This window comes from Pygocentrus nattereri, chromosome 25 (assembly GCF_015220715.1).
Source record: "Pygocentrus nattereri isolate fPygNat1 chromosome 25, fPygNat1.pri, whole genome shotgun sequence".
Taxonomy (NCBI): Eukaryota; Metazoa; Chordata; class Actinopteri; order Characiformes; family Serrasalmidae; genus Pygocentrus; species Pygocentrus nattereri.
The window spans coordinates 18,492,174-18,517,576 of NC_051235.1; the positions used below are offsets into that span (position 1 = coordinate 18,492,174).

The following is a 25,403-nucleotide window of genomic DNA, read 5'->3' on the forward strand; positions in this document are numbered from 1 at the left end:
ACAAGTCTACTTAATGACCCTTGCTTTAAGGAACAAATTAAAGCAGAAATTACAAACTATTTGGAATTTAATGATAATGGGGAGGTTTCCCCGCCCATTTTGTGGGATACTTGACTACACAAGAAATTAAAACAAAGCTAAAGTTTTTGAAACAGAGATATTATGAAAGTGGGTCTAAATCAATGAAAATATTGGCATGGAAATTGAAAAAAAAGATAGCAGAAAATACAGTACATAAAATTAAGGATCCGAGAACAAAGAAAATAAAACATAAGCTAAATGAAATTCAAGATGCCTTTGAAGTGTGACCCAGATTGATGCTTTTTTGAACTCATTAGAGTTACCTACTTTAAATGATGAACAAAATAAAATGCTTATTGACGATATAACTGAAGAAGAATTGAATGCGGCAATCAGTAAACTTAAATTGAACAAATCACCAGGATTGGATGGTTTTACAGCAGAATGGTACAAGGAATTCCGTAACAAACTAATTCCGGTTATGCTTTCTACTTTGAACTGGGTTTTAAAAGAGGCACAAACACCACCAAGCTGGAAGGAAGCAGTAATTTCAGCTATATTAAAGGAAGGCAAGGACAATACAGAGTGTGGGTCATACAGACCAATATCTGTCCTAAATATAGATTATAGACTTTTTACTTCCATCATGGCTAAACGATTAGAGGAGTTTTTACCCACTCTGATTCATAATGATCAGACTGGTTTTGTAAAACAACGTCAAACACAGGACAACATACGAAGATCCCTACATGTCATAGATCATATACAAAAAAATAAAAGCAATGGTGATGAGCGTTGATGCTGAAAAGGCATTTGATTCAGTTAACTGGACTTTTCTTTATAGAGTTCTACATGGTCTGATGGATTTGTTCAGGAAAGCATATAATGCAGATACCAGCGGTAAAATTATTTCATGTCTATATGGAGCCCTGTCAGATTTAAAAACACATTCAACTTTATACATTAAAACAAAATGGGAGAAGGAAGGAGGGATAACTATATCAGACGAAGAATGGAAAATAATATGGAGATATCAATGGAAATGCACCAGGTCCCAGTATTGGAGAGAGGTTGGGGGTGGGACAAAAAAAAAAGGCTTTATGTATAGGGACTTACAGAAATTTATGACAACTGTGTTGTTTTTGGCGTGTATGTCTGTGCACATATACGCAAAAAGATTGAAATATGTCCCACAATGACATGTATGCTTGTGTATGACAATAAAAATATAATAATAAAAAAAAAATAATACTGATTTTCCAATTGTACCTTAGAAACTGTAAGTAAGCACAGGGTTATATAATATGGCTTTATAATATGCCACAGAGTTGTAGGTGGAATATTGTTAATCAGATACCCGCTCTGCAATTTTACCTGTTTCCTACTCTTCAGCTTCATTTGCATAAAGAAGAGTTTTGGATGTGTAAAAGTGTTTCAAGGTGAAAGGTGAACCTATAAATATATACCTTTTTCCACCCATGCCAGAGTGTCTGCTGAATGTAGAGCAGAGCATTATCATTGGAAAGATTGCCTCTTGCAAATGAGTATCTTCCATAGCAGTTACAGAGAAGAAAGCTGAAGGACTTTGCCTATGAATAGATTTGAGAAAGCCAGTGCAAAGCTTTAGTCATTTCCACTTACTGACATGAGGAATTTAGACAGCTTTTATCCCCCATGAAGGTTGTTTACAGTCTTAAAAATACAGGTGCCAGAAGGCTTCTTTGGAGCTGCAGCGCAGAAAAATCCTGTTCGGTTCCCTGAAGGGCCTTTCAGTGGATGGTACTTTAAAGAGACACTTTTGTAAATGAGTTTTGCATGAGTAGAACGTTTACAGTTTAAAGAACCTCCATAAATTTAAAATACAGGTTTTATTCCAGTTAACTCTTCAAGGGTTGTGCTCTTGTTGAACTGTAAAGAGGTGGCACAGTACACTATGTAGAAGTGTTTTATATCATCTGATTCAGCACTAACTGTTTTGTAAAGCCAGTTATTGAAAGTAAATGTTAAATTCTGAAGATGAAAATACACTGCTCAAAAAAATAAAGGGAACACCTAAACAACACAATATAACTCCAAGTAAATCAAACTTCTGTGAAATCAAACCGTCCACTTAGGAAGCAACACTGATTGACAATCAATTTCACAGCTGTTGTGCAAATGGAACAGACAACAGGTGGAAATTATTGGCGATTAGCAAGACACACTCAATAAAGGAGTGGTTCTGCAGGTGGGGACCACAGACCACTTCTCAGTACCTTTCTGCTTTCTGGCTGATGTTTTGGTCACTTTTGAATGTTGGTGGTGCTTTCACACTCATGGTAGCATGAGACGGACTCTACAACCCACACAAGTGGCTCAGGTAGTGCAGCTCATCCAGGATGGCACATCAATGCAAGCTGTGGCAAGAAGGTTTGCTGTGTCTGTCAGCGTAGTGGCCAGAGGCTGGAGGCGCTACCAGGAGACATGGAGGAGGCCGTAGGAGGGCAACAACCCAGCAGCAGGACCGCTACCTCCACCTTTGTGCAAGGAGGAACAGGAGGAGCACTGCCAGAGCCCTGCAAAATGACCTCCAGCAGGCCACAAATGTGCATGTGTCTGCACAAACGGTTAGAAACCGACTCCATGAGGATGGTATGAGGGCCTGAGGTCCACAGATGGGGGTTGTGCTCACAGCCCAACACCATGCAGGACACTTGACATTTGCCAGAGAACACCAGGATTGGCAAATTCACCACTGGTGCCCTGTGCTCTTCACAGATGAAAGCAGGTTCACACTGAGCACATGTGACAGACGTGACAGAGTCTGGAGACGCCGTGGGGAGTGATCTGCTGCCTGCGACATCTTTCAGCATGACCGTGTGTGGCAATGGGTCAGTAATGGTGTGGGGTGGCATTTCTTTGGAGGGCCTCACAGCCCACAGCCCAGAGATGGCCTGACTGCCATTAGGTACCGAGATGAGATCCTCAGACCCCTTGTGAGACCATATGCTGATGCGGTTGGCCCTGGGTTCCTCCTAATGCAGGACAATGCTAGACCTCATGTGGCTGGAGTGTGTCAGCAGTTCCTGCAAGATGAAGGCATTGAAGCTATGGACTGGCCCGCCCATTCCCCAGACCTGAATCTGATTGAGCACATCTGGGACATCATGTCTCGCTCCATCCACTAACGCCACGTTGCACCATAGACTGTCCAGTAGTTGGCTTTAGTCCAGGTCTGGGAGGAGATCCCTCAGGAGACCATCCGCCACCTCATCAGGAGCATGCCCAGGCATTGTAGGGAGGTCATACAGGCACGTGGAGGCCACACACAATACTGAGCCTCATTCTGACTTGTTTTAAGGACATTACATCAAAGTTGGATCAGCCTGTAGTGTGTTTTTCCACTTTAATTTTGTGTGTGACTCCAAATCCAGGCCTCCATTGGTTAATAAATTTGATTTCCACTGATTTTTATGATTTTGTTGTCAGCACATTCAACTTTGTAGAAAACAAAATATTCAATGAGAATATTTCATTCATTCAGATCTAAGGTGTGTTATTTGAGTGTTCCCTTTATTTTTTTGAGCAGTGTATATAAATGCACATACTTACAAAAGTCTCTATTGTGTGTACATATCTATGATCATTTCTCTAAGCTCTGTCTGTAGGTGTTGTTAGTGGATGCATGTCATGGTGATCTGAATTTTTATTAGGGCTGAAAGATTAATCATATTTAAATCGAAATTGCAGTTTAAGATTTTCAATTTGCATTTTTCAAACTGCAAGAGATGCATTTTTTTATTAAAGCCTACACTCTTAAACAGATGTCATCAAGGTTCTTAAAAAAGATGCTTCTCAAAGACAATGTTTCTATATAGAACCATAAACACATTTGCTTAAATGGTTCTTTGCATGGTGAAACCTGTAGAACTCTTTTCAAAAGGTGCTATACAGAACCATGTACAGCACATTCTCCATGAATCTAATGAACCATTTCACCATGCAGAGAACTTTTTAAGCATGCACATGGGTTGTGGAGTGTTTATGGCTCTGTGTAGAACTGTTTTCTTTTCTAGAGAACCCTTGAAGAACCATCATTTTTAAGTGTGTACACTAGCAAAAACACTGACGTTTTAAGAGGGGAAATTGAGCCTAATAAGAGCTTGTGACATGCCTTTAGATGAGTTAGACCAATCAGAGGCAACCAATCCTCCATGTGTTGTGACATCACTACCACAACTTACTGGTAGTCTGGACTCTACGTTCAAGAGTCAAGCCTCAGGCCAAAAAAGGTGTTTTTTCTTGTCTTCTTGTATAAAATGAATCAGGCCTGACTCTCAATTTATACAATATAAGCAGTCACAATTTTAATCAGAATAATCGCAATTAGATATTTTCCCCAAATTGTTCAGCCTTAATTGCTATCTAGCTGTAAAAGGCCACATCACAACCACCTCCTCACTGCTCTAGAAAAGCTTTTTTTCAGTACTCATCTTGAACTTCTTGTGTTTTTAAAGTCTGAAATGTGTTGAAGTCTTTCAGAAGTTGCGCTGAACCTGCTTGCACTAATGATGTGTTGGTAGTCACGTATTGAAACATGATGTGGGAGCCTCTCTAAAGCTAAATCCTTGATTTGATTGGATTTGGTGGACAGTGTATTGTATCCTGTAAAAGTGTAAAAAAATGGCTGATGAATTTCACTCTGCATACACTGATCTAATGGTCAGGATGTACAAATGACCGCTGGGAATTCACATGCATATATGACAATTTCACACGTCTGGCATATTGCCAGAAACATCCGCTTCCCTGGTTGAAGGTGGAAATTGAAGTTTATTGATGTACCAAGCGGTTGTAAAGTCCTGATTGTGTCACAGATGCCCATCTTTAAATGGTTAAGGGTGTTTTCTTGAACCACACATTCAAAATAAGAACCACTTAAAACACTTCATTTTTAAGAGTGTAGGGCTCCCAGAGCTTTCCAGGAAATCCTGCACTTCATTGCTACCTCGATGATATAATCATCATTATATGGAATGGGAGGGCTTGAGGGCTGTGCTATTTCATGAGTTCAGAGTTGATGCTCAGCAAATAGAAACTTTAAGCTAGATAGGCTAAATTGCACTTCCAGGGCTGCACAATCTCTGCAGTTGGATTACTGCCAGATGACACTGTGAAAGCTAGATAGCACCTGCTATTGCCACAGGCCTGGTACCCTTTTTTGGCCTGAGCACATGATACAAGTAAGTTTGTTCCAAGCTAAGTGGTCATCACTGAAAGCAATACTTCAGAGAAAAATCAGTACAACAGACTGTTCCAGCTCACTTTTGTCCATGTCAGAAGTCTGATTGTGAATGGCCCATTATTGAATAGCTCTCTTTGACCTTGCACTGCCCACAGTTGTTCCTATAGACCTTGGAATACCATCCACAGTTCATTCTATAGGGTATAGAACATGGATATGTCTAGTTCAAGTCAATGACAGGAACTCTTTTGCTTTTCATTTGCGTGGATTGTGTTAAAAAATGGCCTTGCCATAAAAAAGACAGTACTTTTCAAAGTGTTAGAGTCTCTGGAAAATGGCACACATGACTGTGGGGGCAGAAAATGTGCACTGAGCACAAAGCAAAGCATCATATTTTTAATTGCTGCATAGGTGTTGATAAAGCATGTTGAGTAGGCGAAGGCATGGGTGGATAAACTTCAAGAACAAGAGTAATGGGTTTTTTAAGCATCCAAGCTCCTGTTCCACTTTCCTCCCCCATTTCTCCATAAAGAAAGGTTTTTCACTCCGGTCTAGCAAGCATACTGGCCAAAAAGAAAGTGTCAAAACCAAGATGTGAAGTCCTACTTCCAAATCCACCACAGCTGTACCTTTTCTATCATGCATGATCCCCCTTTGATTCCAGTATCTCTTCTTGGTTGTTGTGGATTTTGTAGAACCGTTGTGGTGTCAGTCTAGGGAGGTGCCGAGCCACACTAGCTAAGCACAAGGATCACAGACAGAGACCAAATGAGGGTGCAAACAAAAAACAAAACTGAACTGAAAATACAGTCTGCTAAGACTACTGAAAACCAAAGTTCAGTTCTCCTTCTCTCTTGTCAGGATTCTCTCTCCAAAGTTTCTTAAATGATACACCTAGTTTGGGATTCTAGTGACAGCTCTGCCTACAACTACCACACTTTTCAAACTAGGTAGTTCAATACAGTATAATATTGAAGCGTTTTCAGTTTAAAAATAGTATTAATAGGCTCCCGAGTGGCGCAACCGTCTAAAGGTTGGCCCTATCATCAGGAGATCGCAAGTTCAATCCCTGATAATGCTACAGCCACCCGTAGCCGGGAGTCCAAGAGAGCACAATTGGCCTCACTCTCTCTGGGTGGGTAGGATGGCCCCCTTCTTCCTCCATCACACAACACGATACTAGTCAGTGCAAACGTCTGAAGTTCGAAAAGATGCGGTGGCTGGTTTCACAAGTCTCGGAGGAGGCCTGTGTTTCCCTTCACCCTCCTAGCGTTGGTAGTATTGCATAATTGAGGGAGTCCTAAGTAGCAGGTGGATTCGGAAATGACTAAATTTGGGAGAAAATCAGGTTAAAAAAATAAATAAATAAATAGTATTGATACATAGAGATGGATATTGTGTGATTTAACATGTTGCTGCATTTATTTCCAAATATAAATAAATGTTTATGATTTTTTTATATGGAAATGACAGTAACTTTATAATACATAATACAGTGGAAGTGACAGCGGAAATAACAGTGGAACTTCAGTCTGTAGTACATACAGTGGAGAAAACCAATACACTGCCTTGGGGTTATCTTTATATGCATAATGGCAATTTTCAACAGAGTAATTTTTTAAAATATATAAAAAAAATGAAAATATTTATTACAGAAGATTACAGAATAAACCTGGTATGTAAAAATGTTGTGGGAATGGCAGTGTCCTATGAGAGTGTATAAATTTAGTCCCTCTATATGCACTACAGTTTCATTGTCACATGTCACAATTGCATTTTGTCATATTATATAAAACTCATTGGATTTACATGCTGATTTTGTTTATTAAATTATAGATTTAAATAAATAAAACTGTAACGTCCCACAGATTGTGTTTCCATTTCAGGGAGCTTCAGAAGATAAGCATCACCATGTGAGGTGAACAAGAAAAAGAAAAAAATGTATTTTTATGTAGTAGTTAGACACAAACAAGAAAGTTATCATATGGCATCGCTGTGTCACTGAATATTTTAGCATGCATTAAAGGTTAGTAATAAGCAATGGGTTTGGGTGTCCTGTTCAGCCAGACATCAGAAACACTGCTATAATACACTATTTCTACAAGTATTTGCTCATGAACATGAGTGACATCCCATTCTTAAACCATAGAGTTTAATTTGATGTCAGCCCACCCTTTGCAGCTATAACGGCTTCAACTCTGCTGGGAAGGCTTTCCACAAGGTTAAGGAGTGTGTTTATGGGAATTTGTGAGGTCAGACACTGATGTTGAATGAGAAGGCCTGACTCACAGGCCACGCCCTAATTCAACCCAAAGGTGTTCTATCAGGTTGAGGTCAGGACTCTGTGTGGGCCAGTCAAGTTCTTCCACACCAAACTCGCTCATCCATGTCTTTATGGACCTTGCTTTGTGCACTGTTCCGCAGACATGTTGGAACAGGAAGGGGCCATCCCCAAACTGTTCCGACAGAGTTGGGAGCATGAAATTGTCCAAAATCTCTTGGCCTGCTGAAGCATTAAGAGTTCCTTTCACTAGAACTAAGGGAACTAACAAATCCTGAAAAACAACCCCACACCATAATCCCCCCTCCACCAAACTTTACACCTGGCACAACACAGTCAGACAAGTACCGTTCTCCTGGCAACTGCCAAACCCAGACTCAGCCATCGGATTGCCAGATGGAGAACTGTGATTCATCACTCCAGAGAACATGACTCTACATCACTCTAGAGTCCAGTGGCGGCGCTTTACACCACTGCATTCGACGCTTTGCATTGCGCTTGGTGATGTAAGGCTTGGATGCAAGCTGCTTGGCCTTGCAAGCCTTGGAAACCCATTCCATGAAGCTCTCTACACTGTTCTTGAACTAATCTGAAGGCCATATGAAGTTTGAAGGTCTGTAGTGATTGACTCTTCAGAAAATTGGCGACCTCTGTGCACTATGAGCCTCAGCATCCACTCTGTCATTTAATGTGGCCTGCCACTTCATGGCTTCACAAATGTTTGTAGAAGCAGTAAGAAGCAAGAAGTGCTTGGTTTTATACACCTGTGGCCATGGAAGTGATTGGAACACCTGAATTCAATGATTTGGAAGGGTGAGTGAATACTTTTGGAAATATAGTGTATGTCACTAAGAACCAGGCTAAAAGCATATGAAAAAAAAAAGCCTGTTATGAATGTTGTTTGTCCAGTTCTGATAAATATGTAAGTGTCAGGATGAAATATTTTTAAACATTGATTCATCTACTTTACAATTTTGTTTGGCTTCAATCAAAAAGATTCAAATAAGATAATAAAATAAAGTTTTCTTTTAGAGGAATATTTTGCTGTCAAATGAAAAAAATGTGATATATCTCACTGCTATCATACTAGCATATCACAAATCATCAAAACAGAATCATGTCATGGCTCAAGTTTTGCTGTAATATTGCATGGAACCGATAGCGATTCACAGCCCTCTTTTAAACTTTCACCAACCACTCACCACTGGAGTATCAATACTTTGGTGGATGACTTTAGCAAATGGCCTGAATCTTCTTTTCTTTACAAAGGCACTGTTATCAAAATGCCTTTTGCAGAGAGGTAAACCAGCGTAACCATTTCCACATATTGGATGACAATTTATTGCACATGATTTAAGATTGTGTAACCCCTGCCCTTGTTCCAATGTTAAGTCGAGAGACTTACAAGCAAATTAACTGCATACAAGACAAGTCAGGGAAGCATTTCTCTTGAAATTCTTGACAGATCCACTCCACATAGGCTCACCAAAACTGAGTTGCTGATAACTAGTTCATCTTCCCTTGGCATCAATATTGATGGGATTCTAGTAACACCCTCTCGCCACGTCTGCAACTTCAGGGTTATTTTTGACCCTACACTCTCTTTTGACATCCACATCAATTCCGTTATTAAGACAACATTTTTCTGTCTTCGCGATATTTGTCAGCCAAGCCGATGTAGAAACACTTGTGCATGCATTTGTGACATCACGGCTAGACTACTGCAGTGTTATTTTTTCTGGCCTCCCTGTCAGAATCCCCACTAGGATACAGTATGTTCAAAATGCCGCTGCTAGGATTATCATCTTTTCAAAAAAAGAATGATCACATCACCCTGTTCTTCACTGGTTGCCCATTACATTCTGTGTTCAGTACACTCTCTAAAAAAGGTACTGTACAGTCACTGGGGCAGTACCCCTCTTGTCACTGGGGTGGGACCCTCAAGTGTCCATCTCAGTACCTTTAGTCAGGCCATCTAACTGTACCACAATCCATTGAAATCCACACACCAGGTCTCGTCTCCAGGCTTTTAATTTTATTGTTCTGTTTTAAAACATTCGCTTATGAAAAGGAACAAATACAAACTTTTCACCTGGAAAAACTTATTTAAGGTTCACAATAAGACGTTAAAGCTACTGTTTTACCTTTGAGGGAACATTTACATTGTTTTTACCTCAGTGAACAAGAAATGTACCTGCATCGTACCTTTATTTCTAACAGTGTAAAAGGTTCTCCCTATAACATATAAAGCTTTGCATGGTCTGGCTCCTCAATACTCGTCAGAGCTTCTTCATCTATATGTCCCATCCCATACTTTGAGATCACAAAATCTAGGCCTTCTTCATGTTCCAAGATTTAAATTGACTTCTATGGCTGGTCGATAATTTAATGCAGTAGCTCATAAATTATGGAATAGTCTCCTCCTCTCTGTTCGAGATCCAAACTCTTAAATCTCTGTTAAAGACTTACTTGTTTTCACTGTGCTATCATTGTTCCGTTTATACTTAAATGTTTACCTGTATTGTCCTTTTGTTTACTGTGTTGATGTTCTTTGATTGTAAAGCGTCCTTGAGCATGGGAAAGGCACTATATAAATGAAAGTAATGAGGATGAGGATGATCAAAATTCCCTTGCGGGAAACAAGTAGCTTTACTGTCCCAAAGTGAAGATAAAACTTCTCCTCACAAAGTGCAGCTAATAAAATAGGTGGAAAGGTAAGAGTAAAAAGAAACTGCGCATAATTAATGAAGATAAGCAAACATATCAAACCACAACAAGTTTTAAAGAAAATTACTCCTGAAGGATACGACTTACCTGATGGAAAGGTGTCAAATGAGTTTCAGCTTTATTGAGAACTTTTCCTCAGGGCAGCCCTGACAGCATGAAGGAAAGTGTTCTCTCAGAACCATTCCAGCTTATCTGTAGCGGTTAGCTACAGGAATCGCTGTGTGAAAAAGTTTGGGAAACCCTGACCAAAATGCCTTTTTGAAGTACAAAAGAAGTAAACACAAGCTCTACAGCACACATTTAATACATTTTTAAAAAATGCAATTATGTCCAAAATTTGAACGCAAAAACTAAAAAATGAACTCTTTAGGAATTCATTGAGAAGAATAGTTAGGATCAGCTAATTACAATTCATAGCATAATAAATAGTTCAAAGCTTGTGCTGACACCCAACAAACATGAGTTCCTTTAAGCAGCTGCCTGATGACCTGAAAATGAAGGTAATTGATGCCTACAAAGCAGTTGTTTTACACAGGTATCGCAGTGCTCCAACCTTGTAATTTCCACTGTCCAAAATGGCACTAAGAAACAGTACTTAAGGGGAAATACTGAACACAAGGCAAGATCTGGAAGCCAAAGAAAACTCTCAGAAACAATGGCTTGCATGCTGGCATGAAATGCAAAGCAAATGACAGCACAGGACTTGCAGGAAGGTTTAGGACTTGCAGGAGTGGTCATTCTGCTGTGCAGCACTGATTCCACAAACATGATTTGCATGGAAGACTCATCAGGAGGAAACCTTCCCTGCAACATCATCAAAAAAAGTACCATCTAAAGTTTCCAAAACAACAATTAGATAAACCAGAGGCCTTCTGGAAACAAGTAGTGTGGACTGATGAAGTAAACAATCACCAAGGGTATGTTTGGAGAAAAAGGCAGCAATATTTCATGAAAAGAATACCAACTGTTAACCATGGGAGTGGATCTGTTATGCTTTGGGGCTATGTAGCAGACAGCGGCACAGTAAACAGGTGGAAGAACGGTTTCCACTATATATCAGTAAACGCTGGAATCAAATGTAACTCAGTCATTCAAGAAGATGAATCTGAAAAGAGGCTGGCTTCTACAACAGGACAGTGATCCAAAACAAACCTCAGAATCCACTAAGAACTTCAAGATACACAAACTGAAGTTTTTGAAGAAGCCCTCACAGCCGTCTTTAACATCACTGAAAATCTGTGGGTAGATCTTAGATATTGCTGCTGTCGGAACAAAACCTTGTATCTCCATTTTTCACTTTTTGACATAATCTGAAAATACCTGATGTCCTCTAAATTGTCTGTAAATTTCATAATAAAGGGACCAAAAGAAACTGCCCAAAATGACTTGGGGAGAAAAGGTCTGGTTCCTTACATTAGAAGTCAAGAAGGTTTTTTTCCTTTTCCTGTAAAGTTACCATTTCAAAGAGGTTTTGCAGCGATATGCTGTGCAAGGAAGATGGGTACGTCTAGCTGGCTGCAACAAATGTTTGCAAGTTATGATTTCTGCCAAAGAGGGACAAGTACTGACTTAATAGAGTGTCCAAACATCTGCACATATCACAATTAATTAATTAATTAGTTTATTTTTTTCTAGTTTGCTAATTAGTCAAATATAAGTAATTTGCAGTAAGATTGTATTTGTTCTGTAGAGCTGTGCTACGTAGGGATTTGGATTTATAAATGCATGTTTTAGTAGGACATTAAAAACACATTAGTTTTTTTTGTACCAGTTTTAGCTGAAATTCTCATTACTGCATTGTGCTCAGCTTGTATGTTATGTTGTAATTTAAACCAGGCCTGGTGCCAGAAATAATTACATGAGGGGTCAAACTAAATTACTGAGGGAGAAAAGCGGGAATGGTGTGAGATACAGGTGATATTAGAGTAAACAAGGTAACCTGCATGAAATATTCCACTACTGGAGTGATCTTGTGTAGAATCTAGCCTATGAAAGGTATGACACATGAAAACATCTTTATCTTTATACTTAATCTATAAGGCATTTTTGTCAAAAGGATTTTTGATATTAGATGGTTAGAATAAATTTAGGATGTCTGTCACTTTCATGTTTTGCTATTTGGAATGCAAAATATCAGCAATATTGAAACTGTTCAGAATGCAGACAGAACCTTATCATTCCAAGGTGCCATATTTCTCCAGTTAAAAGTTAGCTGTTGTCTAATCAGACTTCACACATAACTGTGATTGATTCTCATTGCTGATATGGTTATTTTCCAAATATAGTATACATTAGACTATCACACTTTGACTAGATTTAAATAAGCATTGTTAGCATAGAATGCCAAGATTGCTCTCCTGCACTGCATCCTCAGTGCTACAGTTAAAGCCCACTTGCAGAAGAGAGGGTCATCGTACACTTTATGTCTGACCTTTTTCTTAAATCCTTTGTGTTCCAATGGACTGCAGACAGCTATGTAAGAGAAATCTGCAGCAAAAGCTAATCTGGCAAGATTTATAGCAACCCACACCCACTAGAGGAATACAAAAGAGAGAAAAGGAAAGGTTAGAGACAGAGTCAGACAGGACACAGCAGGACAAATCACATAGCAGAGCTACTCTAAGCAGCTTTTCACACTCATTTCCTGAAGCCTAACACCCATTCTCTGTCTCTTTCTGTGTGATCTGTATGTTCTGTTGGCATACCAAGTATACCACAACAGTAGAAGTAGTGATTTAAAGGTCTGAAAGTGAAGAAAGTGGCTTTATTATTTTGGTTTTATGAAGTTTATATATAGAATATTAATACTGCAACATGGTTATTTTTTCCAAAGCACATGCACTAGCCACATCCAGAATGGGCCCCTAATCATCATCACCATGAAAATCTGGATGACTATATAGAGCACTATTATAGGGATGGTAGAAAACTATTTTGGACACTAAGGTTAAATGGCTTTGTTCATCACTTACAAACAATGCAGTGCATTATGACTGTCCCCTGTCCACTAGGGCACATTGGTTATGCACTACTTATTGCGGTGCATTGTGAGATTTTTTGGGTGCACTGGATCTTCTGCACTGTTTTCGGACACCACTCCAAAATAGTGCGCTATATGGTGAATAGTTTCAGACACAGTGACTGAGATTGGTTAACTCATTCATATTGTGGCCAGAAAACAGAGAGTTTGACACACATAGTTTGAAATTAGTTAGCATGTTTCAGTAATTACTGTCTACAGTAAAGTAAAACAAACCCTGCAGATCAATGTATGAAATGAATGTCTTGTGTTAAGCTGCAAAAACAGCTCATTTTGAATTCAGTGTTTCTGTGATGTCATAAAAGCCAAGTCATTCATATGCATCCATCTATTCAGCCCGCAGCAATTTAGGCCTGCCCATTTTTATTGATTTCGTGAGAAGTGATTGAGCCGGGATTGAGGCACAGTTCAAAGCAGGCAATCAGAACAGAGGCTACACAAATGTTATAAGTGGATTTTAAAAATATATATATTATATATATGTATATATATATATATATATATATATACACATACAAGTTCTCTTACTTAGAAAGATGAGAGAGGTCTGTAATTTTCATCATAGGTACACAAATTTTTTTTTTTTTTTTTAATTTTTTTTAAAGAATTTATTTGTAAATTATGGTGGAAAATAATTATTTGGTCACCCACAAACAAGTAAGATTTCTGGCTCTCACAGTCCTGTAACTTCTTTAAGAAGCTCTTCTGTCCTCCACTCGTTATCTGTATTAATGGCACCTGTTTGACCTTGTTATCTGTATAAAAGACACCTGTCCACAGCCTCAAACAGTCAGACTCCAAACTCAACCATGGCCAAGACCAAAGAGCTGTCAAAGGACACCAGGAAGAAAATTGTAGACCTGCACCAGGCTGGGAAGAGTCAATCTACAATAGGCAAGCAGGTTGGTGTGAATAAATCAACTGTGGGAGCAATTGTAAGAAAATGGAAGACCTACAAGACCACTGATAATCTCCCTCGATCTGGGGCCCCACACAAGATCTCAGCTCGTTGTGTTTGGAGGAAGAAGAATTCTGAGTTGCATCCCAAGAACACCATACCTACTGTGAAGCATGGGGGTGGAAACATCAGGCTTTGGGGCTGTTTTTCTGCAAAGGGGACAGGACGACTGATCCATGTTAAGGGAAGAATGAACAGGGCCATGTATCGTGAGATTTTAGGCCAAAACCTCCTTCCGTCAGTGAGAGAATTGAAGATGGAACATGGCTGGGTCTTACAGCATGAAAATGATCCCAATGTGGCTCCGTAAAAGCATTTCAAGGTCCTGGAGTGGCCTAGCCAGTCTCCAGACCTCAACCATAGAAAATTTATGGAGGGAGTTGGAAGTCCGTGTTGCCCAGCGACAGCCCCAAAACATGTTATGTGATGGAGGGAGAAGGGGGCCATCCTACCCACCCAGAGAGAGCGAGGCCAATTGTGCTCTCTTGGACTCCCGGCTACGGACACCTGTAGCATCACCAGTGATCCACCTCATGATCTCCTGATGATCGGGCCAATGCTTAGATGGTTGCACCACTAATATTCAAGTTTTAATGCTAGTAAGTTATTAAATGATGAACAAAATACTCTGTAATTATTTGTTTACAGTAATTCCTTTATACATTGCCTGCCTGAGATTTGATCACCATGTTTCAAATGAGACAGTCTGGATGTTACAGTCTATTTTACAGTCTTTCCAGTCATTTCAGAATCATCTGTAGCTCTGGTCATCATTCTGGATGAACATTTCTTCATTGTTTGTCTTCATTCAAATTAGTTGAAACAAGTCAAGCTGCCGAGCAGTAGCATCATAATAGAATTATTTCATACACCTATTGTTCTTTACAGCGTTTCTTTATGATCAGTATTATATTAAATAGTAAACATATATATGACAAGAACTATGTTCACAAAGCCCAAGAGTTCTTCACAACGGATATAGTACAGAGTTAATAAGTTAGTATTGCATACCAGTAATAGTAAGATTAATGATGATAGTAGTGATGGTCAGTGGTACACTCTCATAAGAAGAGAAGACATACACATTAAAACAAGCAAAAGTAAATAAATAAAGGGATGTGGTATGAAAGAGTTTCCACACTCAAATCAGTGAACAAAAGTCTAAGCTTTCTTTATTTTTAACAATTCTTTCTCAGTATTTGACCAGTACACACATTTTTTCTATTCTGGCCTTATTTATCCTGGCCACAGTACATTCCAGAAGAGTACCGTCCCAAAATTAAGTAAGCCAAACAAGATGTGCAGGAACACATGTTTTCATATGGTTTGAAAATATGTTCAAACTGTATTTTCAATATTGTCTTTTTGAGGCCTTTTTGATGAGTAGGAAGCGATTCTGCAGAGTCATCAAGCACAAGGAAAGTCCAGGGATCTTTTTGTTTAGATTGTCCCAAAGAGAGAATGTGTTGAAGATAGGGTCAAAAAACATCCATGATAGAACATGTCCAAAACAAATGCATATAGAGACAGCTACTGTTGTGTTACCTAAATCACAATAAGGATCTTGTCTAGTTTTAAATGAATACAGTAAATTTAGTGTGCTGGGTTTTTTGAAGTAATGAAGCAGTTCTTCCACACTGTGACCCAGTTAGGCTTAACATCCACTCTCCCAAAACAGACACTCAAGCATTTTTTTTTTACTTTGTTTAAGGCATTGATTTTTGTTGGAGTTGTGATCCCAAACTTTGGACACTGACTATTTCTTAATTTACCATTCTCTCTATTAGTCAACTACTACAGTTTCAGCATTTCCAGATTGATTAGTATTACATATGCTGCCTAGACAGGAATTGGGTGCCTTTCATTTACATCAGGAGATGCATGGATATGGATCTCTGTCAGCTCATGTCACTGATTTGCCTTTAAATAGAGCTGATTTGATTTATGATGATGGATAAACTTAAAAATGTGTAACAGTTTTTCATTCTACCTGATATATATCTCTCTCCCTCTGTAATTGATCTGTCTTAATATTGCTTATCTTAGCAGTGAAATGAATGAGTTCTTTCAGTATCCAGCCTGTGATTAATACATCTGAATGCTAAAGCCTTTCACATCATTCCGGGGACCCTGCTAGAAAAAACAGCACAGACCAGCAGGACTGGTCACCAGCAAAATCAGGATGTGTCGTGTTTTGGATGCCACATATTCCAAAAGTAGAGTCTAACAATCTTCAGCTTCTATGCTGATAAATGCTGGATTTAATAAGAAGTTCCACTGCAGTTCTACAAGTTACTTAGAACCTAAGTAAGTTTAATACTTGAGACCTGCTACATTTATACTTCTATGTATTATTTAATGTGTTCGATGTGTTCAACACTCCTTCTCCAGTAGTGCAGCTGTCTTCTCCCCGTGCAGGTTGCAGATGCTTATATGTACACTTTTGTTCAGTGCAGCCCAGAGCAGGGCTGCTTGCCACTTTGGAGGCTGGTGGAAATAACGGTAATTACAGATGAATCAGGCAAGGCTGTAATTAGCCTCTCGCTCTCTCTCTCTCTCTCTCTCTCTCTCTCGCTCGCTCGCTCTCTCGCTCTCTCTCTCGCTCTCTCTCTCTCGCTCGCTCGCTCTTTTTTTTTTCTTCACAACCCATTCATACTTTCAGATTTTAAACATTCAGGGGTGTTGATACAGTGGCAAGGTGATATAGTGTCTTGTATTTATTGCTGTTATTGCACAAAGACAAATACTTTAGCAGTTAGTATTGATGTTTCAGGAAGTGTTTATAGTAGGACATTGTTAACTTGTGTTATTGTACTTGTGTTATTGATGTTATTAAATTAGTGAACAGTTCTTCCAAGAATGTGAGAGACTCCACAAAGTAATGAACTCTCTGTCTGTTACATAAGCCAACATGTGTCTCAGAGCTGTTGATCCTCCTCCCTCAGAACAAACTTGACATTTTCATTGGGTTTTTGTACTTATCGTTTCAAATATCTGCAACTTTGAGCCAAAAGTTACAGCCCTCGTTTATGGGTGATGTCCTGCTTGTTCTGACAGTCATATTTAACAGCTTCAGAGAAATCCATCCATTTGGGAGCAATTTGATATTCCGTTTTATCAGAACAAAAGAGCATCATGAAATTCTTGCAGACTGCCTTGAAGTCATCTCATCTCCTCCCAAGACAACTAGGGTGACAACTAGGGTGGAGCATCACGTAAAGAGGGATGAATATGCCAAATGGTGCCAGTCAGATGTAACCACCATGAATGGTTACCACAAGGGTGCTGCTCATTCAGCAGTTATTCTTAGTGGCCTGACCTAATTTTTTTGTGCGGTCATAAATTGAAATAGGTCAAGCACATGGATAATGGAGCAACATATCAGAATATTTCCCTAAAATATAAGAATATGAAGTGCTGTGGAAAAGTCAGAGACCTCCCTTAATTTATTTAATTTACAGTCAAGCGCATTTGAGCACAGTTACGTACAAGTGATTAATTTACCATGAAAGATATTTCGGAGGGGTGGGGAAAAAAGTTTCCAAAACTGGAATTCAAAAGATAATTAAAAGATACAGAGAAAATGGGACTCCTGTCAACCATGCAAGACCAGGTAGACCACCAAGACTGTCTCCATCTTTTATTTAAAGGCTTCATTTTTGAGAGAGGAGAAAATCAAGCTCCACTCTTGCTTCAGATCTGGGAAAAATCCACAGGCATTTCTGTCCATCTTTCCACTGTGAGAAGACAACTCAACACTATGAGCCTGAAAGGATGTGTAGCTGTCAAGAAGCCCTTAGAAACAGACAAAAAAGAAAATCTGCCATTCAAACAAAGAAGCTGCTGGTGTTTTCAGAGCAATACGTTGAAGAGCCTAGATGTTGACATCACTGAATGTGTTTCCACCAACTTATAAGACTGAACTTTGGAAATGTGGAAAAATATCCCTTCAGAAAGCAAGTGTCCTTAAAGGATGTAGTCCATAATGAAGGCAAAGACTGGACAGACTAAATACTGCAATAAAGTGATATTATATTTAGTTTTTGAGGCTTCTGTGTAATTTTTGGTTAGATATGTTTTCTGATGTTTTTCTCTGTACTTAATGAATATTTTAACTGGAACTTGAATGAATGAAGAGTCTCACAAAGAAAGAAAACAGAAAGAAATGCCCCACTTATGCTGAAATTGCAACAGAAAGTGGAACACAGTATTCAGGTCAAATAGGACACCTTTTTTATGATCCATTAGTATCACACTTTTAAGAGCAAACATGTCATGACCACAGTAGCATACAATACTTATTAATGGATTTTTCATAACAGGCCTAAATATATATGTATATAGGTATCAACACTAGGCCCACCAATGGCCTGCTTTACTGGTGCCTCGGTGTAGTGTGGTGTAGAGAAGCCTACAGACACTGAAACACAACTGTAGATAATTTTTTTTAGATTGAAAGGCTTCACATTCACCTGCTGATGAACAGTTTCATACTTGTGTGAAATCATGTTGCAGATAGACGTGTTATTACGTCCAGCAAAATCACAACAGTCAGGAAAACAGGCAAGGACAGAGGGAGGACTACAGAATGAAATGAATGTGGAAGAATACAAAGAGCAGATTGAGACAGGAAAGAAGCCTCAGATTTGGTTCCTGTCCTGAGTTTACCATGGATGCCTATATGAAAAAGATCAAACAATAAGCCTGTTTTGTTTATTCAGTTCATTATTGATTTAGTCAAATGTGACTTAAAAAAGTATATTATTTATACTTATTAATAAGTATCCTATATGCTTAAAGAGAGTTCCTGCAGACCCCTATAAAGACATTTAAAGCCACATTTTTATTTTTTAACAGATGTAGTGTGATGAAATGGCTAAAAATGGCTTGCTTTTTTCATTAGAGGTATTTAGTTCTAAGATGATGCGTAAAGACCAGACTGAAAAGAGTTTCATGTATGTGAAACTACAGCACAAGCAAAGGTATCTAGCCAAATGTGGTCCTATTTACAGAAACTGACCACTGATGAAGGCTAGAGGCCAGCAGAACTGATAAAAAGTAAAATAAGCTAAAAAGACAAGAAGTAAAGAGACAAGCTAGTTGAGCTAGATGGAAAAATCTCAATCTTTGATTTGCAACCAAACTATTCAAAAAAGACATGACATGAAGACAAAATATGACATATTTCAGGGTTTTGTGTGGTAGATATGGCACTGGTTTCCTTTTTGTTGTTTTTCTTTTTGTTTTGTTGTTAGTGTTTTAACACACATACATTATGATGCTTATGACAACTCACAAAAATCTTTTTCGCTTTAAATCTCATTACAACATGTTTCATCAGTAAAGGCCTTTAAATAAATGATTGGTCTGTAATATATCTAAAATACAGCCCATTTCCAAAAACAGTTTGGACATTTGCAATAAATAAAAATAAAAAAGTAAAAGTAAATAAAAACAAAATGCAATGATGTGCAAATCGTTTAAACCCTATATTTAATTGAAAATAGTACAAAGACAACGTATCAAATGTTGAAACTGAGAAATGTTTTTTTTGTTTGTTTTTTGTTTTGTTTTTAAATATATGCCCATTTTGAATTTGATGCAGAGAAATCTCTGTATGTAAGGGTCAAGGCCAAAAACCAGTATTGGCTGGCCCTCAGACAGCACTGCATTAAAAACAGACACAATTCTGTAGTGGAAATCACTGCGTGGGCTCAGGAAGCCTTTTGACAACAACGGTCTGTGAACACAGTTTGTCTTTGCATCCACAAATGTAAATTAAAACTCAAAAACGCGAAGAAGAAACCATATATAAATTGTATAGGAGTGCATTAGGGCATATGACATGGGTGATGTGCACATCTGTGAATTTACCATTAATGCTGAATGATAGATACATGTTTTGGCAACATATGCTGCCATCCAGACTGCGTCTTTTTCAGGGAAGGCCTTGCTTATTTCAGCAAGACAAAGCCAAACCACATTCTGCATGTATTACAGCAGCTGTACTCTGTATTCATAGAGTCTGGCCTGCCTGCAGTCCAGACCTGTCACCACTGAAACATTCGGTGCATTATGAAATGAAAAATACAGCAAATGAGCCCCCGAACTGTTGAGCAGCTAAAATCTTATGTCAAACAAGAAAAGGAAAACATTTCACTACAATCAAAACTACATCAATTGGTCATCTCAGTTCCCAAACGCTTACAAAATGTTGTAAAAAGATGAGGTGATTAAACACAGTGATAAACAAACCCCTGTCCCAACTTTCTGGTGAGCTTAGAGGGAGCTCAGAGATTTCAAAACCTGTAGACTCTGTTCAGACCAGCCCTACTACAAACTCAATTCCAGACAAGTTGGGATAATATGCGAAATGCAGAGAAACAGAAAATAAATCCACTTAAAATGAAATTAGTACAAAGACAAGATATTTAACGTTTTGTCAACTTCAATGAGCAGTTTAAGAGTAGGAAGGTTGTGAAATGTTCAAAGCTTTTAAAAACATTTTAAAAGAGGTGATGGAATCATGCACGTGTATAAAAGGGGCATCGAGAAAGGAAGTAGTCCTTAATGAGCATAATGGGTCGAGACTCAGTACTTTGCTATAAAAATGCATGAGCAAATAGTCCAACTGCAAACAACTTTCCCTTGTGAACGCATGCAAGGATTTCACTCTCTACAGTGAATATTATCAAAAGATGCAAGGAATCCAGATCATCTCCACCAGTAAAAAGCCAAGGCCAGAAACCACAGCTGAATGCCTTTGACATTCAATCCCTAAGACAGCACTGCATTAAAAACTGGCACGCTTCTGTGATGGAAATCATCGCCTAGGCTAAATAATACACTGTTCAACACTGTTCATGACTGTATCCACAAATGCAAGAACTGCAATGTTGTACTACGCTTAGTCATATACTCCATATAGACAAAAGTACTGGGACACCGCTCTTAATCATTAAATTCAAGTGTTTCATTGCCACAGATGTATAAAATCAAGCACCTAGTCAAGCAGTCTGCCTTCACAGACATTTGTGAAAGAATGGGTCGTTATAAAGAGCTCACTGAATAAAGTGCATGGTACTATAATATGTTGCTACTGTTGCAACAAGCCAGTTTGTGAAACTTCCCTCCTAGATATTCCACTATCAGCTGTTAGTAGTATTACTGAAAACTTGATGCATTTAGGAGCCACATCAACTGAGACCGGGTAAAGATACAGAGTGGGGTGGTATAAAAGTTGCCAACACTCTGCTGACTCAATAACTGCAGAGTTCCAAATATCCTCTGGCATTAAAATCAGCACAGAAACTGTGTGCCAGGAGCTTCATGGCATGGGTTTCCATGGCTGAGCAGCTGCATGTAAGCACAATGTCAAGCGCCAGATGGAGTGCTGTAAAGCAGGCCGATGCTGGACTCTGGAGCAGTGGAAACGCATTCTGTGAAATGATGAATCATGCTTCTCTATCTAGCAATCTTATTGATGAGTCTGGGTTTGGCGAGTACCAGGAGAATGTTGACTGCCTGATTGCCAACTGTAAAATATGGTGGAGGAGGGATGATGCCATGGGTTGATTTTCAGGGCTTGGTGGTAAACATGCTCCAGCTTTTTAGGACATGTTGCAGGCATCAAATTTGGAATAAGCATATGTTCACAAAAAAACAGTTATGTTCAAATGATAAAATGTGAAACATTGTGTTTTTGCACTGTTGTCAATTTAATATACATCCAACAGATTTTAATAATCACTGCTTTCCGTTCTTATTTGCATTTCACATACTGTTCCAACTTTTCAAGAATTGGGATTTTTTTTTACATAAAAAAAAAAAAGATTGCAAAAAAGGTAAAAGAAAGCAGGCATACCATGTACACATGCATGCAGGCTCCATCAGTGCCACTGTAATGAGCCTGATGAATATTCCATTAGCAATGTTACCTATTACAGATTGCACTGAAAGCGTCCTCGTCTTCAGGAAGACCCAAATTGCTTCATTTTCATTCACAGCTGCTCTGGATGCACAGTGTTTAAGTGTAAGCTAAGGAAAGTGTGTGGCTGATGAATGCTTCGCCATGAAGGCATTGCCTTTTATATCTTGCTGCTAGCAGTATTCCCTCACTGCAATCACACTCTCTGGTGGGTTTCTTCTCAACTGTAGTTTTAAATTGACTGGGTGGGATTAGTGGTTGAGCTCATTTGACAAGTTGTATTGCCTTCACCATTCTATAGCTGGAGCTGCAGTAATCAGGGGTCCTGTTCCTTTCCCAATCATCCCTTTTCAGGCTTGTTTGCCACGCTTTCTGCCTTGACACAGAAATGTTCAGATCAATATCAAGACCCCATCCTTGTCGACAGCGTTTTCTGCAATTTCCCTCTGGGATCAATAAAGTTCTGTCTAGCTGTCTAAGATACTGTACTTGCATCTTTGCAAGCTTTATTTCTTTTGCTGTGGTACAGCGAAACTGCCCTGACATCCAGCACCCAGTGCTGCCTCCAGAAACTTCAGAGATGTGTGGACTTTAATCTCCCTGTGGCTAGTAAACCACAGAATTAATTGCTTAACTTTGTCCCCTCGAGTTGCTCAGGTTTGTGAGTGCTTTCCCTTTTTGTGTCAAAGCTAGTTCTGATCCTTTAGCTTCACTCAATAAGCTAATATTGGATTGAGGATTGTCATTGGAAGGCCAGCATTCACAGAGTATATGAAGCTTTAACCTGCATTTAGATAAAAAGATGACATTATGTCCCTCTTTTTCCCTAAAGATTGAGCAGGTTGTTTTTGCCGCTGAGCCTAACGTATGTAAATGAACTCTCTCTGATTGGGTGCCCTGCATTGTGCATCGTTAGAATAGTCCAGAGTACAACAGGTTGAATAGGTTTATGGACAGCAAAAAATACCCTTTTGTTTATTCAACTGACAGTCAAAAAAGCAGTTAAGTACAAATTGATATTTTTCAATGTTCAACAAAAAACAGAAAACATTGTAGCGCTCACTGCTGTTAAAAGGGACTTATGCTCATGTTTAGTGTTCTTGGGTCTTCTAGAATAGATTTACACAACTTTTCTTGCGCTGCACATCTCTATTCACCCTCTGTTCTAAATGCTTTTTTTAGAGCTCCGGTGTCTATAAGCCCTAACCCTATCCCGAGTGCACTATGATTGGTCAGCTCACATACTCTGTTTTGATTGGTCAACTGCCAGAGCGGTTCTGCCCCTAAATGTTCTGCCCCTGTCTTGCAGTCAGACCCTTCTCTCCTGAGCAGCTGTAAACACTGGTGTGGCTATTTTTCCAACGGCGTTGATTCTGCCAATTCAGTTTGAGCCAGAGTCTGATCCTATAAGTCAGGTCAGCGTCTTTTCAACCTGGCTACAAAACTGAACAAACTCTTATTGGCATCCAGTAGTTGCTGTGCATGGTGTTTGGGTGTGCCAAGCCAGTTGGTAGGCAGGCAATAAGGTTTGTGAGATTGTATCATGTGACAAAGGAAAAGCAAGGCATTTCAGGCAGCTGAGAAAAGTGGTTATGGGAGAGAGTTATTCCCTCTGGGGTCAAAACTTTGACCTTTGTAACTTTTCAGACCACTTACATGCAGAAAAAGCTATATATCACACTAAAGGAAGGGAAAAACTGGAAAAGCATAACAGGTCCCCTTTAAAAGATTGTGCTTTCACACAAGTCATGGTGATTTTCAGTAGCTGTCACTAACAGCCATGAGATACATAAACATAGCTTTTCTCTCTCTAAGAACTAATTCTCTACCCTGCTCACATCTCCATTTCTCTCTCCATACATACATACATACATACATCCCCCCTCCAGTCAAAAGTCCAAAGACAAAATTAACCAAGTGCAATAAGTGCTGGAGAACACATAACATAAAAGAAACATGCTAAAACATTTCTTGAACATGCTACAATATATTTGAAAGAAAATTAAACAAAAGCCATCAACACAAAGTATAATATCAAATCTATCAGCTTTTAATCTGTCTGCTCTTTCCTTTTATGCACTCTACTGCTACTATGACTCTTACATCCTTCCAGTCTTAAAACCAGCCACTTACAGACGTGTCCTCCAAACAAAAGCAGCACCCAAAGCAGTCACTGACTTTATGTTCCTCTACAAAGAGACACTAAGGCTGGCTTTACATGATGAAACTTTCATGCAACTAGTTATATGCTGTGAGTTGTCTTCAATTTAACTTTATAATTACTCTAAACAATTCAAACACAAAATTACACACAACACATTCAGTTACTCCACTAGATAGCCACCTCAGCATTTTTTATGTCCATATATGTGTCAATTATCTGTTTTTCTAGTAATTATTACTATACACCAATCAGTCATAACATCATGACCTTCTTTGTAGTTCTGCAGTTACAGACTGTGGTCCGTCTGTTTCTCTGCATACTGTCTTGGCCCCCTTTTACCCTGTTCTTCAGTGGTCAGGACCCCATGGACCCTCACAGAGCAGGTACTACTTGGGTGGTGGGTCATTCTCAGCACTGCAGTAACAGTGATGTGGTGGTGTGTCAGTGTGTGTTGCGCTGGTCTGAGTGGATCAGAGAGCAGTGCTCTTGGATTTTTTTAACACTTCCCCTGCTGGACTGAGAATAGTCCACCAACCAAAAATATCCAGCCAGCAGCGTCCTGTGGGCAGTGTCCTGTGACCACTGATGAAGGGCTAGAGGATGGCCAACACAAACTGTGTAGCAGCAGATGAGCTGTCGTCTCTGACTTTACATCTTCAAGGTGGACTGACAAGGTAGGAGAGTCTAATAGAGTGGAGAATGAGAGGACACAGTGTTTAAGAACAATTTTCCACTTCCCCTCAGTCCATTTTAAATGAGCTCGGGTCCAGAGAAGATGACAGCATTCCTGGATTCTGCTCATACATGCTTTCTTATTTGCATTTTCGAATTTTAGCTTGCATTTGTTGATGCAGTGACAAATTGTTTTCACAGATGGTGGTTTTCCTTCCCTACTTGTCCCAACTTTTTTGGAATGTGTTATGGGCATCAAACTTAAAATGGGCAAATTTTTTTCAATGAACAAAATTGCAGCATTCTCAGTTTCAAAATTTGATATGTTGTCTTTTAATTATTTTCAATGAAATGTAGGGTTTAAATGGTTTGCACATCATTGCATTGTG

General features: G+C 39.1%; 1 protein-coding gene across 1 annotated transcript in view; it reads left to right on the forward strand.

Annotated features, from left to right (window-relative positions):
• Positions 1–25,403, forward strand: part of galr1b (galanin receptor 1b) — a 91,666-nt gene that overhangs the window by 64,139 nt on the left and 2,124 nt on the right. The window lies entirely within an intron of this gene.